Source organism: Chiloscyllium punctatum, chromosome 7, assembly GCF_047496795.1.
Source record: "Chiloscyllium punctatum isolate Juve2018m chromosome 7, sChiPun1.3, whole genome shotgun sequence".
In the NCBI taxonomy this organism is placed as follows: Eukaryota; Metazoa; Chordata; class Chondrichthyes; order Orectolobiformes; family Hemiscylliidae; genus Chiloscyllium; species Chiloscyllium punctatum.
The window spans coordinates 32,560,312-32,577,714 of NC_092745.1; positions in this window are offsets into that span (position 1 = coordinate 32,560,312).

Consider the following 17,403-nt stretch of genomic DNA (forward strand, 5'->3'; position numbering starts at 1 on the left):
ACAGACCAGACAGTGTTGCTCTTGAACAGAGCTGGGATTGAATTCCATTGGGGTGATTTACTCGTGCTGTTGGAGAGGGTTTAAACTAACTTGGCTGGGCTGTGGGAGCCAGGAGAGAATATCAGTGAGGAACACCAAGGTCCACAGAATCCTCACCACCCAGTGGGAAGGATGTGGAAGAATACAAATTCAAGGAATTTACAGAGACTTGCAAATATGATAGAATAGTTATAAATGGGGTGACGGGGGTCTTTAATTTCTGAATATAGACTGGGGTAGTAGCAATGTAACAGGCAGAGAGGGGCCAGAGTTGTGAGAGTGTGTTCAGATGAATTTTCAGGTGTTATCATGGCCAGTGAAGAAGGCTGTCTAAGAGTACAATGGGCTCTTGACCAACTGGGCCAGTTGGCTGAGGAATGGCAAATGGAGTTTAATTCAGATAAATGTGAGTGCTGTATTTTGGTAAGACACAGGAGATGGGCAAGATCCTAAACAAATATTTCAGGTCAGTATTTATTGAGGAGAAGGAAATGAAAGTGAAGGAATTTGGAAAAATAGTGATGTTTTGAAAAAGTCCACAATACAAATGAGGAGATGCAAAATATCTTAAAACATACAAAGGTAGATAAATCCCTGCAAGGAGTGGTGCTTTGGTCATTTAAATAAATGATTTCACTGTGAATATAGGAGTTAACATAAGTTTGTAAATGACACCAAAATTGGTGGGACCGTGAATAATGAAGAAGATGATCTCAGGGTCCAGCAGGACCTTGATCGCATGGGGCAATGGGCAGAGGAGTGGGAAATGGAGTTCAGTTTAGCTAAATGTGAGATGTTGCATTTTGGAAAGGCAAACCAGGGCAAGAGTTACACAATTAACACATCCCCGGGGAGTGTTACTGAAAAAAGAGACCAAGAGGTGAAGGTGAAGGTGAAGGTGAAGGTGAAGGTGAAGGTGAAGGTGAAGGTGAAGGTGAAGGTGAAGGTGAAGGTACTGTGCATTATTCCTTAAAACTGGATCACAGGTAGACAGGGTGATGAAGAAAGTGTTGGGTATGTTTGCCTTTATTGGTCACTATATTGAGTATCGGAGTTGGGACATCATGTTGCAGCTGTACAGGAGATTAGTGAGGCCACTTTCGGAATAATGTGAACAATTCTGATCATTCTGTGATGGGAAGGATATTGTTAAAATTTAAAATGGTGCAGGAAAAGATTTACAAAGATTTTGCTCGGAATTGGAGAGTTTGAACGGTAGGGAAAGGATGAATAAACTGGGGCAATGTTCCCTGCAGCATCAGAGGCTGAGAAATTTATAATATCATGAGGGAAGTAGCTCATGTGACTAATTCAGGAAGCATGTGAATGTTTTGTAGAGATGACAAATTATATTCTTAAAGGTCATTCCAGGCATGATGAACATCAGTTATAAAGATTGATTGGAGAATTTGGGACTGTCTTTGAAGAAGGCTGAAAGGAGATTTGATCGAGGAATTAAGACGAGGAGGGGCCTGGACAGAGTAAATAGGGAGAAAATGTTCCCAATTGAGAAAGGATTGAGACCGAGAGACCACAGATTGAAAGTAATTGGTAAAAGCAACAAAGTGAGATGAGGAAAAACATTTTCGGCCAGTGAGTGGTTACGGTTTGGAATGCACTGCCTGAGAGTTACTGAAGGCAGCTTCAATTGAAACGTTCCGTAAAGGTGCAGGGTGACAGGGAGAAGGCAGGAGAATGATACTCCGTGAATTGCTCATTCAGAGAGCCAGTGCAGACTGGTTGGGCAGAATTGCCTCCTTATGCACTGTAACAATTCTGTGATTGTGTGATTGAGCAGAGTTAAAGCTGGGGGAGGTGGGAGCTCGGTGTCTCACTGTGCTGTTGCTGCTGCTGAGGTCAGTGAGGTCAGAGACTGGGACAGGGAGCCAGAGCTCACATCAAACTCTACCCATGTCTGTCACACTGAGACTGGCAGGAGGCTACTCACTGATTTCACTCCATGCTGCAGGAATGGGACCACAGGCTGCAAATGGACAGAGCTCCTCCACACGGTGAGTAAAACTGACTGACTTATATCTTGCTTTTTAAAGGTGGCAATGGAACTAAAGAAATACAGCTGGACACCCTGTTAGACACAGGGCTCCTCAATCAACCATTTCATTCACTGCAGTTCCCCACTAACATCTTCAACAATTCAGCATTTGTGATTTAGAAAGTGTGTTTCAGTATTCGGAGACTCCTGTGAATCGTGTTGCTGCATGGCCTCCCTCCTCCCTCAGTCTGTGTCCTGCTGCAGACTCACATTCCCTCCCTCCCCGTTCCATCCTCTGTCTCTGGTCTCCTGCCCATTGCTGCTTCCTCCATCCCACCATTGACAGCAGAGCCTTCAGATCCCAAAAGCATGCTCTCTGACCTCGTGCCCTTCATCCCTCCCCCTCTCAATGGTTGTGCTTTTGAATATATTGTTCAGTTCCATCATTTTTGTTTCACGGTTCACTTGCCATTGATTTGCTGATTTATTCCAGTAAATCTAGTCTGGACTGTTCCCTGAGTTGGTTCAAAACTGTCTTGTCAGAGAAAACACTCTTCTGTAAACTGGGTTGTCTGTTTCCCCCAGTCTTTGTGTAAAGGTGAGACTAAGTGTGTGTAAGCTCTTATACAGCACAGACAGAGGTCACTGGGACGATTGTGCCTGTTAGTCAAATGAGTCCAGTGAGTCCCATTTACCCAGCCCTTTCTGTATAACCCGGCAATTGTTTCCTTTTCAGCTATTTCTCCAAATGCCCTTTTGAAAGTTGCTGTTGAATCCACTTCCTCTCACCTTGCAGACCGTCATCATGAACTCGCTGGATAAAAATGTTCCTATCTTCTCCCTTGTCCTTCAGACTCTTTCTGAAATGTGTGCCCTCTGGTTACTGACCCTCCTGCCTGGAGAAACAATTTGTCCCATATTTACTGCATCCAAACTCTCTAATTGTGAACCCCTCATTGAGTGAGACCTATTTCCAACACAGGGGGAGAACATTCAGCCTGTCAGGGAAATGCTGTCATTTCATGGGGCAATCCAGTCAGTCCCACCCCCTCCCCTCCTCAGCCCCCAGAGCCTTGCAGGTTTATTTCCATCAAGAGCCCATCCAATCTGTCATTGCAATAACTGAGTGTCTTCACCTGCCTCACCTGAATGGGCACTAATTTCCAAGTCATTACCAATTGCTGCTAAAAACAAAGTTCTTCCTGACATCTCGTATCTCTTGCCCAACAAAGTGTCAGGTAATCTCAATGTGAAGATGGGATTTTGTCTCCACACGGACTGTGCTGTGGTCACTCTTACTGATACTGTCATGGACAGATACACCAGCAGCAGACAAGTTGGTGAGGGTGATAGTGAGTATGTTTTTCCCTCTTGTTGGTTCCCTCACCACCTGCCCCAGGTCCAGTCGAGCAGCTGAATCAGGTGGAACGTGACCAGCTTGCTCAGTCGTGATGCTTCTGAGCAGCTCTTGATGGTGGACTTTGAAGTCCCTTACTCAGGGTATATCCTTTATCCTTCCCACCCTCAGTTCTCCCTCCAAGTGTTGTTCAACATGGAGGAGGACTGACTACTCAGTTGAGGTTGGAGTGGAGGCCGGTGCTGTGTGGTAATCAGCAGGAGGTTTCCTTCCCCATGTTTGACCTGCTGTCATGAGGCTTCATGGGTTCCATCGTTAATGGTGAGGACTCCCAGGGCAACTCCCTTCCGACTGTACACACCACTGTGTTGCCTCCCCTGCCTGGTCTATCCTGCCAGTTAAAAACTGAATGAGGGAACAATTCTGTGCAGGTTTCACAGCTTGGAGACAGAGCTGCTGCTGGGTTCTGCTTCTGATCTCCATGTGCAGGTGTGTGTGTTTGTGAGAGAGTGACTGACAATTTTTCCATCACTGTGCTGTTTCTGCAAAAATTAAATCCCAGAACCAGCCTCCTGTGCTGTTAGATTTAAGGAAGTGCAGATAGTTCACAGTTTTCTCCCATCTCAGTAACAAACGTCCAGCTGCTCCGAGCTCCTTCTTTCACTTCCTCTCTTGGTGAAGTTTCAACCTTGCGATCTGACAGTCTTTGCATTTATTTTTTACACTGGGGCTTTCTGCTGTGGTCAGAATCTCTAATAATAAGTGTCCAATCAGTGAAAATCACAGCAGCTAAGAGCAGTCAGGACTTAGGAGCACGGAATCGCTGTAAAACATATTTGGAAGATAAAAGCCATCCTCTTCATCTCCTGGTTAAAAAATCCATCTCTCTCCCTGAGAGTCTGTTGCACAACCAGACTCTTTATAATCGTGGCCACATCTCTGAGAATGATCTGAGCCTCATATCCTCCATATTATACAGACCAGCCACTGAAAATCTCAGTCATGCCTGTGGGACTACAAACATGACCATTCCAATGTTGTTCTGGCACACATCACAGCAGTCGCCCTCCATAAATTTCAGTTCATCCCAAATTCTGATGCCTGTAACCAAACATGCATCAAGTCCTGTTCCTCCAACCTGAAGAAGGGCTCATGCCCGAAACATTGATTCCCCTGCTCCTTGGAAGCTGCCTGACCTGCTGCGCTTTTCCAGAAACACCTTTTCAACTCTGATCTCTAGCATCTTCAGTCCTCACTTTCTCCCTGTTTCCCCAACCTCCTGCACCCTGTGTCTACATTGTCTCCTGGTCCAGCAACACCTTGATTTTCAAGTTCTCATCCTTGTTCGCAAATCCCAATCTGCCCTCCACCCTCCCTATCTCTGTAACCTCCTCCAAGCTGCCTCAGTCAGTGTGATCAGCAATCTTGGATGTATGGCTCTCTGTTTCTCCATCCAAGTCATTGAGAAATATCATAAAAAGCTGAGCTCCCAGCACAGGTCCCTGGAGATACCACTATTCACATCATTCTCATTGGAGGATGCACACACTATCCCTCCTCTCTGCCTCCTACCTCCAATCTAATTCCTGACCAAAGACAAATACTTTTCTCCAATTGGCTTGAGGTAGGAAGCAGTGGGTAACAGTGGAAGGATGATTGTCAGACTAGAGGTCTGTGTCTAGTGGAGTGCCTCGGGGCTCGGTGCTGGGCCCATTACTCTTTGTTATCTATATCAGTAACTTGGATGAGAATTTGCAAGGCATGATTGGGAAGTTTGCAGATGACATTACAATGGACATTGAGGAAGGTTATCAGAAATTGCAGCAGGACCTTGATCAGCTGGAGAAATGGGCAGAGAAATGGCAAAATGAATTCAAAGAGATAATTGTGAGGTCTTGATCTTTAGGAACTTTAATCGAGGTGGGAGTACCATGGTGAATGGTAAGGCCTTAAGGACTATAGTGAAACAGAGAGATCTTGGAGTTCAGGTACACGGTTCTCTGGAAGTTGAGTCACAGTTTGACAGGGCGGTGAGGAAGGCTTTTGACACACTGGCCTTCATCAGTCAGGGCACTGAGTATAGAAGTTGGGAAGTTATGTTGCAAATGTACAGAACGTTGGTGAGGTCGCACTTGGAGTATTTGGTCACTTTCTTGTAGGAAGGATATTATTAAACTGGAACGAGTTCAGAGGAAATGTACATGCATGTTTTTGTGAGAAGTTGGACAAGCTAGAACTTTTTCTGAGAGTGTAGGAGACTGAGGCTTGTTTTTAGAAGTGTATAAGACCTTGAGAGACATGGATAGGGTGAATGCACTCAGTCTTTTTCCCAGAGTTGGGGAATTGAAGACGAGAGAGCATCAGCTTTAGGTTAGAGTGGAAAGAATAACATGGAACCTGAGGGGCAACTTGTTTACACAGAGGGTGGCACACATATGGAGTTAGCGGTGAGTGGAAGTGATTGAGGCAGGTATATTAACAACTTTTAAAAAGTCATTTGGACAAATACATGGATAGGAAAGGCTCCGAAGGATATGGGCCAATTGCAGGGAAATGGAGTTAACATGGATGGACATTTTGGTCAGCATGGACCAGTGTGGACCAAAACGCCTGTCTCTGTGCTGCAGGACTGGATGACTCTTTGACTCTATAATTCCATATGTTTCCATGTTTATAGACAGTCACTCAAACACAGAAACAAAGGAACTAGCAGCAGGAGGAGGCCATTCAACCCTTCGAGTGAGCTCTGCCATTCAATATGACCAAGGCTGATCATCCAACTTAGTCCCCTGTTCCCACTTTTTCCCCATAACCTTAATCCCTTTAGTCCTAAGTCCCTTTAGACCTATCTCCTTCTTGAAAACATTTAATGTTTTGGTCTCAACCGCTTTCTGTGACAGAATATTCCACTAGCTTCCCACTCTCTGGCTAAAGAAATGTCTTCTCATCTCAGTCTGAAATAACCGTTCCCTTTTCTTGAAACTGTAATTCCTGGTTCTGGATTCTCCAGACATCAGGAACATCTGGTAAACATTTACTGCCCTCCCTCAACAATCAGAACATCCTTCCTCAGATAAGGAGACCAACACTACACACAATCTCCTATCTTTCACATTGAATGTGAGCCAACTTGTTATTGACCCTCCCATGAAGGAGAACAGCTGCTTTCTCTCCTCCCTGTCCATTCCCCTCATAACCTTATACACCTCGATCAGGCCCCCCCTCCACCTTCTCTGCTCTGAAGAAAACAACCCGAGCTGATCCAATTTCTCTTCATTACTGCGAGGTTCCATCCCACAGAACATCCTGGTGATTCCCCTCTGCACTCCATCCAGTATAATCACATCCTTCCTACAGTGTGGTGACCTGAACTGCACACAGTACTCCAGCTGTGGCCTAACCAATGTTCTGCTTAACTGCAACATATCTTCCTGCTTTTATAACCAATACCTGAAATGACAAAGGCAAGTGTCCCATATGCCTTCATACTGCTCTGTTAGCCGTCTTGCCACATTCAGGGATCAGTGGACAAGTACCCCAAGATCACTCTGTTCCTTTGAGCTTTCTCAGGTCAAAGAACAAGGGACAAAGAAAATTACAAAACAGGAACAGGCCCTTCGGCCCTCCAAGCCTGCACTGATCCATATCTTCGATCTAGACCTATCATCAATTTTCCAAGGATCTGTATCCCTCTGCTCCCTGCTCATTCATGCATCTATCTCGATACATCTTTAATGATGCTATCATGCCCGCCTCTACCACTTCCACTGGTAACGTGTTCCAAGTACCAACCACTCTCTGCGGAAAGAACTTTCCACACATATATCCCTTAAACCTTTCTCCTCTCACCTTGAACCCATGGTCCCTAGTAATTGAGCCCATCACTCTGGGAAAAAATCCTCTTGCTATCCATGATTTTGTAGACCTCTAGAAGGTCCTCCCTCAATCTTCAACTTTCTATTGAAAATAATGCTAATCTACTCAACCTCTCTTCATAGCTCATACCCTCCATATGAGACAATCCTGGTTAACCTCCTCTGCACCGTCTCCAAGCATCCACATCCTTCAGGTAATGTCGTGACCAGAACTGTATGCAGCATTCCAAATGTGGCCAAGCCAAAGTCCGTTACAATTCTAACATGACCTGCATACTCTTGTACCCCAACCGATGAAGTAAATCATGCCATCTGCCTTCTTGACCACTCTATCAACCTGCATTACCACCTTCAGGATACAATGGACATGAACCTCCAGATCTCTCTGTGCATCAATTTTCCCCCGGTCTTTCCATTCACCGTATAGTTCACTCCACCATTGGATCTTCCAAAATTCATCAGATCACATTTGCCCAGATTGAACTCCATCTGTCCGTTTCTCTGCCCAGCTCTCCAATATATCTACATTCTGCTGCATTCTCTGACAGTCACCTTCACTGTCTGCTACTCCACCAATCTTAGTGTCATCTGCAAACTTGTTAATCAGACCACCTTTACCTTCCTCCAGATCATTTATATCTATCATAAACAAGAGTGGTCCCAAAATGGATTCCTGTCCTCCATTTTGAGAAACTCCCTTCCACTACTACTCTCTGTCTCCTGTTGCCCAGCCTGTTCTCTATCCATCTAGTTCGTATACCCTGGACCCCATGTGACTTTAATTTCTCCATCAGGTTACATGGGGAACGTTATCAAACACCTTACTGAAGTCCATGTGTATGACATCCACAGTTCTTCCCTAATCAGTCAACTTTGTCACTTCTTCAAAAAAATCTACAAAGCAGGTAAACATGACATTCCCTGCACAAAATCATGCTTCCTATCACAGATAGATCCATTTTCTTCCAAATCAGTATCTGTTCCAGCAGCTTCCCTTCCACTGATGTCAGGCTCACTGCTTGATAATTACCTGGATTATCCTTGCTAATCTTTTTATACAAGGAGACAACATTAGCTTTATCCAGTCCTCTGGGACCTCACCGGTGTTCAAGGTTGCCAAAAAGATATCTCTTAAGGCCCCAGCTATCTCCTCTCTTGCTTCCCACAGTACCCTGGGATAGATTCTATCCTGACCTGGGGACTTGTTCACCTTAATGCCTTTTAGAATACTCAACACTTTCTCCCTCCTTAAGCCGACTTGACCTAGAGAAATCAAACATCTATCCTCAACTTCAACATCCATCTTTTCCCTCTCCTTGGTGAATACCAAAACAAACAACTCATTAAGAATCTCTCCCATTTTCCCTGACTACACGCATAACCTTCCTCTGTCCTTGAGTGGGCCAACCCACTCTTGTCATCTTCTTGTTCCTTATATATGAATAAAAGGCTTTTGGATTTTCCTTAACGCTGTTTGCTAATGAAATTTCTTGACCCCTTTTAGCCCTTTTAATTCCTCATTTCAGATCGGTCCTAGTTTCCCAATATTCTTCCAAATCTTTGTCTGTTGTCAGCCACCGAGACCTGATGTATGCATCCTTTTTCCTCTTAGCTAGTCTCACAATTTTACCTGTCATCTAGGGTTCCCTAATCTTGAGATTGCAATCCCTCATTTTCACAGGGACATGTCTGTCCTGCATTCTAATCAACCACTCTTTAAAAGCCTCCCACATATCAAATGTGGATTTACCCTCAAACAGCTGCTCCAAATCTGCATTCCCCAGTTTCTTCCGAATTTTGCGATAGTTGGCCTTCCTCCAGTTTAGCCCTCTTCCTTTCGGACCACTCTCATCTTTGTCCATGTGCATTCTAAAAACTTACGGAGTTGTAGTCACTCTTCCCAAAGTAATCCCCGACTGAGATTTCAACCACCTGGCTGGGCTCATTCCCAACACCAGGTCCAGTGTGGCCACTTCCCAAGTTGAACTATTTACATACTATGTAAAATCCTCCTGGGTGCTCCTTACAAATTCTGCTCTGTCTAAACCTGTAACTTTAAGTGAATCCCCATCAATATTGGGAAAATTAAAATCTTCCATCACCACCACCCTGTTGCTCCTACATCTTCCGTAATCTGTTCATATATTTGACCTCTATCTCGCGCTCGCTGTTGGGAGGACTGTAGTACAGCCCCAGCATTGTTACTGTACCCTTTCTGTTTCTGCGCCATCTCTCAAGCCATTCGTTCATTCTGCCTATACTTCCATGTCTACTCTGACTAGTACACGACATTGGTTGTAATCGTGAGATTACTACTTCTGAGGTCTTTATTTATAATGTGGTTCCTAACTCCCTAAATTCTGCATGTAGGACATCATCCCGTTTATTACGTTTATCATTGCGGCCTACATACACCATCACATCTAGCTGTTCACCCTCCCCCTTCAGAGCTATTTGGGAGTCTCGTTTTCGACCACAGAGCCACCTATCTATTCCCCTTACAAAGTCCAAATAAACCACATCCGTTGGCTCCGCCTTATCAAATCCACTCACTACATCCTCAAACAATTCCAGTCGATTTGTTAAGCATGATTTTTCTTTTGACAATTCATGCTGACTCTGTCCAATTCTGTCACTGTTTTCTCAGTGCTAAGTTATAAAATATTTTATAGTGAATTTGAGTTTTTTCTCCACGACAGATGTCCGGATAATTGGTCTAAGATTCCCTGGGGTTAATGCTCATTGTTTCCCTTCATGGGAAAGTAAGGGCTACACAGAAAACCACTAGTGACCATTAGGACAGGATCCAGATCACAGGGGGATCAGAAAGCTGAACTGTATCGATTCTGATGTAAGGAGCTTGACCAGTAATGTGGTTGAACTGAGAGCATTGAACAGCACTTGGGCATATAGAGTCATCGAGACATAGAGATGTTCTGCATGGAAACAAACCCTTTGGTCCAACCTGTCCATGCCGACCAGATGTTCCAACCCAATCTAGTCCCACCTGCCAGCACCCGGCCCACATCCCTCCAAACCCTTTCTATTTATATGTCCATCCAAATGCCTTTTAAATGTTGCTATTGTACCAGCCTCCACCACTTCCTCTGGCAGCTCATTCCATATACGTACCAACCTCTGCGTGAAAAAGTTGCCCCTTACGTTTCTTTTATTTCTTTCCCCTCTCATTCTAAACCTATGCCCTTTAGTTCTGGACTCCCCCACCCCAGGGAAAAGACTTTGTCTATTTATCCTATCCATCTCCCTCATAAGTTTGTAAACTTCTATAAGGCCAACCCTCAGCTTTCGACGCTCCAGGGAAAACAGCCCCAGCCTGTTCAGCTTCTGCCTATAGCTCAAATCCTCCAAACCTGGCAACATCCTTGTAAATCCTTTCTGAACTCTTTCAAGTTTCACAACATCTTTTCAATAGCAAGGAGACCAGAATGTTTCAATAGTGGCCAAACCAATGTCCTGTACAGGCGCAACATGACCTACCAACTGCTGTACTCCATACTTTGACCAATAAAGGAAAGCATAGCAACCACCTTCTTCAATATCCTATCTACCTGTGACTCCACTTTCAAGGAGCTATGAACCTGCACTCCAAAGTATCTTTGTTCAGCAACACTCCCTCGGACCTTACCATTAATTGTATGAGTCCTGCTAAGATTTGCTTTCCCAAAATGCAGTACCTTGCATTTATCTGAATTTAAGTCCATCTGTTATTTCTCAGCCCATTGGCCCATCTGATCAAGATCCTGTTGTAATCTGAGGTAACCTTCTTTGCTGTCCACTACACCTACAATTTTGGTGTCATCTGCAAATTTACTAACCATATCTCTTATGCTATTTCATATGCTGTTGCATTGTCTTTTTGGAATATCATATTGTTGAAATTGCTGAGATATCATTGAACAAAGATAGGACTGGCAGCTCAACATTCCAGGGTAGAGAAGTCTCAGGTGGGATAGACAGGGTGCAAGAGAGGTGGGTATGTTGCATTATTGATAATGGAAACCATGACTGCAGTATTGCTACTGAAGGGTCATTTCTTGGAAGGGTCTTCACATGATACCGTCTGGGTAGAGCTAGACAAAAGGACAATCACTTTGCTGGGATTATACTACAGGCTCCCCAATCGTCAGATGGAGAGAGAGAGGAGCAGATATGTCAGCAAATCACAGAGAGGTGTGAGTGGAATAGAGTTATATTAGCAAGGAATTTCAACTTCTCTAACATAAACTTTATGTTTGACTTAATGTGAATGGAATTTTTAAAGTCCAACCAGGAGAGCTTTTGGTGCCAGTACGTAGATAGTCCCACTAGACATGGGCAGTGCTGGACTCAATCCAACGTAATGTCAAATTGTTGAAGAGTCAATGGGTGAGCATTTTGGAGATAGTGAACAGAACTCAGTAAGTTTCTAATTATTATGGAAAGGAATAAGGATAGTGCAGAAGTTAAGTGTCTAAAGTGAGGGCAATTTAAATTTCATTAGACAGGATCTGGCAAATATAGACTGGGAGCAGTTACTTGCAGGTCAGTCTACATTTGGAAAGTGGGGATCTTTTTAATGTAGTTCTGGACCAGCTCAGAAAGAAAGGCAAGGATTGCAGTTCCTTGGATCATGGATGTCAAGGGACATGGATAGTTTGAGAAAGAAAAAGGAAGAAGCATATGCCAAGTACAGAGCATCAAAAAGAGGGGAGGCCCTTCAGGAGGAGAGAAAGTGTGGGGAGGTGCTTAAATAATAGGAGAACAAAGAGGAGCCATAAAATATCTTTGGCAACCTGATGCCCTCACCCCAGAATACTTTGGAAAGTGGCACGAGGAAGAATAGATGCACTCGTGGTCACCTTTAAAAATTCTAGACTCTGGAGCAGTTCCTATGGATTGGAGAGTGGCTAACATAACCCCACTATTTAAGAAGGGAGACAGAGAGAACACAGTGGGTTTTTGTAGACTGGTTAGCTTGACATCAGTAGTGGGGGAAATACTGGAGTCCATTATAAATGATCTGCAGCAAATTTTGTTGTAACCTGCACCTTATGAACTAGCACACTTGACAAACCGGCAAAAGTTATATCCCTCAAATGCCTGAAAGTTTATTTTTATATCATTCTGTCCAATTATTATACATTTACAATATATTAACTTCAATGTAACTACACTTGTTTTTCAATTAAATGGCCACATGAAATATCAACAGTTGATTCAATTTTGAGTCAATTTCTCCTCAAACACAGTGACCTGCCGCGATGCCCGGGTAATCAGTTGAGAGTATGAGTGAGAAGGATATGGCAGTTCATTGGGACATTTTAGATAGAGCTTTACACTGTGTCAAACCCCATGCTGTCCCTGTTCTGGGAGTGTTTGATTGGGACAGACTTGACTTGTGATGCCAAGTAAAATCTCTTGAAGTTGCTGAAGACTGTCAGCTGTACAAAACAATGTGAACCTCAGAAGTCTCTGTTTCAGTAAACCAGATCCCCTTCCTGCTCAGCCACTAGTTGCAATTTAAGGTTTTATCACTATTTGAAGGGACATGATTCTCATGTTATTGAGAAAACCTCAACAAGGGTTTTTCTCAAGCTCCAATGTGGCTGTGAATTTGTGCAGCTTCCTCTGTCTGGGCTGTTAATTGCAGTCTGTTTTCTGTCAATGTCAATCTGGAAAAGGGAATAAAGATGAAGAAGATTCAGTCTCTGTCTCTTTGTGCTTTGGAGATTGACCACTCCATTCAGCTGATTGGCTGCATTTCAGCATGGCATTGTCACAGTTGGCTAATTGGCCTGTCAATCAATGACACATCCATTGTAGAGGATACTGACAGCCAATCAGCAATCACTTTTAAATGATCCCTTTGAGCTGGAATCATTGAAGGTTACAAGATTCCAAACAGATCTCCATTAATGACCACCTGGACCATGTCTGACACCTCCCTCCCCTTCCTGGACCACTCCATCTCCATTAATGATGACGACCGACTTGACAATGACATTTGTTTACAAACCTACCGACACCGAAGATTCCACCTCTTCCCAACCTAGCTCTTGCAAAAATGCCATCCCGTATTCCCAATTCCTCCGCCTCTGCCATATTTGCTCCCAGGAGGACCTGTTCCACCACAGCACACACCAGATAGCCTCCTTCTTTAGAGACCGCAATTTCCTTTGCCACGTGGTCAAAGATGCGCTCCAATGCTTTTCATCCACATCCCACCCCTCGGCCCTCAAACCCCACTCCTCCAACCTTAACAAGGACAACACCCCCCTGCTGCTCACCTTCCAGCCTACCAACCTTCACATAAACCACATCATCCAACGACATTTCTGCCACCTCCAAATGGACTCCACCACGAGGGATATATTTCACTCCCAACCCATTCCTGCTTTCCACAAAGACCATGCCCTCCGTGACTACCTGGCCAGGTCCACGTCCCCCAACAACCCACCCTCCCTTTCTGGCACGCTCCCCTGCCACCTCAGGAATTGCAAAACCTCTGCCCACACCTCCTCCCTCAGCTCCATCTAAGGCCCGAAAAGAGCCTTCCACATCCATCAATTTTTTTTACCATCACATCCACCAATATCATTTATTGTATCCGTTGCTCCCGATGCGGTCTCCTCTACATTGAGGAGACTGGACGCCTCCTTGCAGAGCGCTTCAGGGAACATCTCAGGGACAACCACACCAATAAACCCCACTGCCCTGTGGGCCAATATTTCAACTTCCCCTCCCACTCTGCTGAGGACATGCAGGTCCTAGGCCTCCTCCACCGCCGCTCCCTCACCACCCAACGCCTGGAGGAAGAACGCCTCATCTTCTGCCTCAGAACACTTCAATCCCAGGGCATCAATGTGGATTTCACCAGCTTCCTCATTTCTCCTTCTCCCACCTCACCCCAGCTCCAACCTTCCAGCTCAGCACCATCCTCATGACCTGTCCTACCTGCTTATCTTCCTTTCCACCTATCCACTCCACCCTCCTCTCTGACCTATCACCTCCATTCCCAAACCTCATTCACCTATTGTACTCTTTGCTACTTTCTCCCCAAACTCCTCTCATTTATCTCTCCACTCTGCAGGCACCCTGCTTCTATTCCTGAATTCTTTGCCCAAAATGTTGATTTTCCTGCTCCTCGGATGCTGCCTGACCTGCTGTGCTTTTTCAGCACCACTCTGATCTAGCCTCTGGTTTCCAGCATCTGCAATCCTTGTTTTTACCGAGAAACAGAAAGCTGATAGGACTCAATAATTACAATCTTAGGCATTCCCTCTTCACTCTGTCGTCCAGGCTCAGGTGCTGGAATAGCCTCTGCACTCTTTGCTGCATGCTGTGTTGTACCTGAAGTGATCTTAGGCCAATCACTGACACTGCAGGCTGCGTGTCCCTCTGAGTGCGAGTGTACTACATAATGCTGCCTGTAGGTGTCACTCTGAGTGTGGATGTGTTCTTCAGAGAGACAACAACAGGCAGCATGGAGTGTGAGCATGTTACTCAGTGCTGCCTGACTCTCTTTGTGTGCGTGTAACTCAATGCTGCCTGACTCTCTGAGTGTGTGTTACTCAATGCTGCCTGTAGGTGTGTGTGTGTGTATGAGTGTGTTATTCTGCACTGGCTGTAGGCAGTGCAATGATTTGGAGATGCCAGTGTTGGACTGGGGTGTACAAAGTTAAAAATCACACAACACCAGGTTATCGTCCAACAGTTTTAATTGGAAGCACACGAGCTTTCAGAGCGCCGCTTCTTCATCAAGGGAATGTCCTCCACAACCACATGTTGTTGGAGTGGCACTCCGAAAGCTAGTGTGCTTCCAATTAATCCTGTTGGATAACCAGGTGTTGTGTGATTTTTAATGTTGTATCTCAATGAGTGAGAGTGTGTTACTCTGTGCTGCCTGTCGGTGTCTCTGAGGTATTTGTCTCTGAGTGATGGGTAGAGAATGGGCTTTGTGATGGGGATTGAAGATTAGGCCTTAATGTTGTCAAATTTCAGATGAAAAACAATTCAGTCTGAGATGGCAGCTCATTGAGGTGGCCAAGGTTAAAAATCGCACATCAGCATGTTATAGTCCAACAGGTTTCTTTGGAAGTACAAGCTTTCGGAGCACTGCTCCTTCATCAGGCAGCTCGTGGGGCAGGATCATAGTTGACAGAATTTACAGTGAAATTGAGATGGCAGTTGAAAAAGGTTAATACTGAGAGTTTATTCTCAGTAAGGGAGGGATTTCAGAGACAGTGCACACTGTGCTCCCTAATGTGCTCCCCAATTACAAGGGGATTTTCTGGAGCTGGGATCATTGCAGTAGTGGCTGTCTGCTCAGCCAATGCGGACTAGTCATAGTCGTATTTCAATGGTCAATTAGCTCTAAACTAGCTTATCTCTCCACGCTTCAGGCTCACTGCCTTTATTCCTGATGAAGGGCTTTTGCCCGAAACATCGATTTTGCTGCTCCTTGGATGCTGCCTGAACTGCTGTGCTCTTTCAGCACCACTAATCCAGAATCTAAACTAGATGCAGCAATCTTACCTTACAGGAAGGAGAGCAGTGTGTGAGGTTGAATTCTTGCAGCCCCATGAGGGATTGCAGTGGATTAATGAAGGGTGATATCACCATGAAGGTGCCACCTTCACTCCCCCTGCCTCAGCTGTGGTGATCCTCGGGTTAAACACACCACCAGTCATCTCTATCTGTAATGAGCGAGTGGGACTATGCTCCTCTGGGATGATATCCACTTTCCTGAGTGCTGGAGGGAAGGAGAAAGTGAAGACTGCAGATGGTGGAGATCAGAGTCAAGAGTGTGTTGCTGGGAAACCGCAGCAGGTCAGGCAGCATCCAAGGAGCAGGATAATCAATGTTTTTGGCATAAGCTCTTCATTAGGAATGGAGGGAAGGTTAACCTCTCCAGAAGGCAGTAACAGGCTGGATCAAAGGGGCATCAAGAGTAAGCATGGGGAGATTGGGGGTGACAGAAGGAGTGGATTGGTTGGCAGGTTGTTATTCAGAGTCAGATACCAGAGTAGCAGTCCTTCTGACACTCCCCTTTTTATCTGTCAGCCGGGGCTCCCTGATTGGACAAGGTTAACAGCCCATCAAGGAACTCATATTTTATTGAAAATAAATTTATCGAACAAGGAGCACAAGAGCTAAACGAGACAAGATAAAATGAATAGTTTCATTATTAACATCACAAATGAGAGTTGGGAAATAAGATTTTCATTCTGGGTGATGGGAATCTGGAATGGACTGTCACGAAATTCGCAGACTGTCATAGTGTGGAAACAGGCTATTTGGCCCAACAAGCCAACACCAACCCTCTGAAGACAGACTCCCTGAGACACATTCCCCTACCATTTTACTCAACATTTCCCCTGACTGACAGATTCTTGATCACTGTGGCAATTTTAGAATGGCCAATTCACCTAACCTGCACATCTTTGGATTGTGGGAGGGAACTGGAGCACACGGAGGAAACCCACACAGACACAGGGAGATCATGCAAACTCCACAAAGACACTCACCTCGGGCTGGAATCGAACTCAAGTCCTTGGTGCTGTGAGGCAGCAATGCAAACCACTGAGCCACCAGACTGCACATTAAAGAACAGGAGCTTTTCTTAAACTTCGTGAGCCCGACGTGATATGAATTATAAACACACAACCCTCTGCCAGGAAAGGTAGTGGAGGCTGGACAACATTTAAATAACATGCAAGGATTTGGGATAAGTGCAGGAAATTGGGATTAGAGTGCCTTTAGCGGTAGTTATGTCAGTGCAGACTCAATGGGCCAAAGGGCCTTTTCTGTGCTGTATCAATCTATGCTCCATGCTGAGAAGGCAGTGCAGGTTAATGGTGACCAGGTTAGACAGTTCCAAGATGGCAAACTCATCTTCAAGGGTCAGAGGAAATGGCTCAAGCTCCAGTGAAGGCCCAAGTAAGTGCTTGGGAGGAGGGTCAAGGCTAATGGAGACAAGGTCAACAGAGACTGAGTGAGGGCACAAGGTGCTGCCTGACATTTCCAGGGGTTGTAGTGAGGCATGTGGGGACAAGAGGGGAGTGTGTAGTGATGGAGTGCAGATTCAGTTGAAATGCAACCTATGCAGGCAACAGCATGACCTTCAGTACCAGGGGGTG